This window comes from Arachis duranensis, chromosome 6, assembly GCF_000817695.3.
Source record: "Arachis duranensis cultivar V14167 chromosome 6, aradu.V14167.gnm2.J7QH, whole genome shotgun sequence".
Taxonomy (NCBI): domain Eukaryota; kingdom Viridiplantae; phylum Streptophyta; class Magnoliopsida; order Fabales; family Fabaceae; genus Arachis; species Arachis duranensis.
In genome coordinates this window covers 78,244,514-78,246,072 of record NC_029777.3, presented here as the reverse complement: position 1 = coordinate 78,246,072, position 1,559 = coordinate 78,244,514, and positions in this window count along the sequence as shown.

Genomic DNA, 1,559 nt, shown 5'->3' with positions numbered 1-1,559 from the left:
CTCTGTTACGGTGGTTGGTTGCTTCCAATCTATCACAGCCTCCACCTTAGTTGGATCTACGGCTATTCCCTTCTTACTCACCACATGACCCAAAAATTTCACCTCACTCTTCCAAAACTCGCACTTAGACAGTTTTGCATAGAGTTTCTTCTCCTTTAGAATCTGCAACACGGTCCTCAAGTGTTCCGCATGCTCTTCTTCAGTCTTGGAATAAATCAGTATGTCATCAATGAAGACAACAACGAATTTATCCAAAAACGGACGGAAAACTCTATTCATGTAATCCATAAACACTACAGGAGCATTCGTCAACCCAAAAGACATTACAGTGTACTCGTAATGACCATAACGAGTCCTAAAAGCGGTCTTAGGGATATCCTCACCCCTCACCCTTATCTGGTGATAACTGGATCGCAAATCGATCTTGGAGAAAACTCCAGCTCCTTGTAACTGATCCATGAGATCATCAATTCTCGGAAATGGGTACTTATTCTTTATTGTAACCTTGTTCAGCTGCCTGTAATCCACACAGAGTCGCATACTCCCATCCTTCTTCTTTACCAATAATACTGGAGCACCCCACGGAGAGGCACTTGGTCGTATAAAATTCTTCCCCAACAAATCCTCTAACTGAGACTTTAGCTGCCTGTAATCCACACAGAGCCGCATACTCCCATCCTTCTTCTTCACCAGTAACACTGGAGCACCCCACGGAGAGACACTTGGTCGTATAAAATTCTTTCCCAACAGATCCTCTAACTGAGACTTTAGCTCGTTCATCTCTAATGGTGACATCCTATAAGGAGCACTTGAGATTGGTCCCGTCCCGGGCACCAATTCAATAGCAAACTCAACCTCTCGGTTAGGTGGAAACTCATCAATATCATCAGGAAACACTTCCGGAAACTCACACACAACCGGAATCTGCTCCAACCTTTGATCATCACCCGAAACACCCGCGATTAACAACAGGATACCCTGACATTCAACACCAGAACAGTTCACCATCATCGAATTCAAATAATAATTATTCACCACGACCGGGCCTTCAATATCTTCCGGCATAAAGTACACCGACTTTGTAGAACAATCAAGCAGGACATGGTTCTTAGATAACCAGTCCAATCCCAAGATAAGATCAAGACCAATCATCGGTAAGCAGACCAAATTATGAACAAAATCACGCTGCTTGAACCTAAAGGAAACTTTCGGGCATCCTAGCCTAGTTACCATGGCTTCATGGGTAGCATTGTACACTCTTAGATCATATCCTAAAGTTACAATCTTCAATCCTAACTCATGGGCTTTCTTAAATGCAATGAATGAATGTGATGCTCCTGAATCAAATAAAGCATTTAAAGTTTGACCAGCCATTTCACAGTTACCTCGAATAAGTGTCTCGGATCCCTCAGCTCCTACAGCTGAAGTGGTGAACACCCGACCAGTCTGTTGTGCTTTCTCAGCACCTTGTTTCTGCCTCTCCGGACAATTTGCGGCTTTATGCCCCGCCTTTCCACAAGTGTAGCACAAACCCCATCCGGCCTTACATGGTGCTCCCG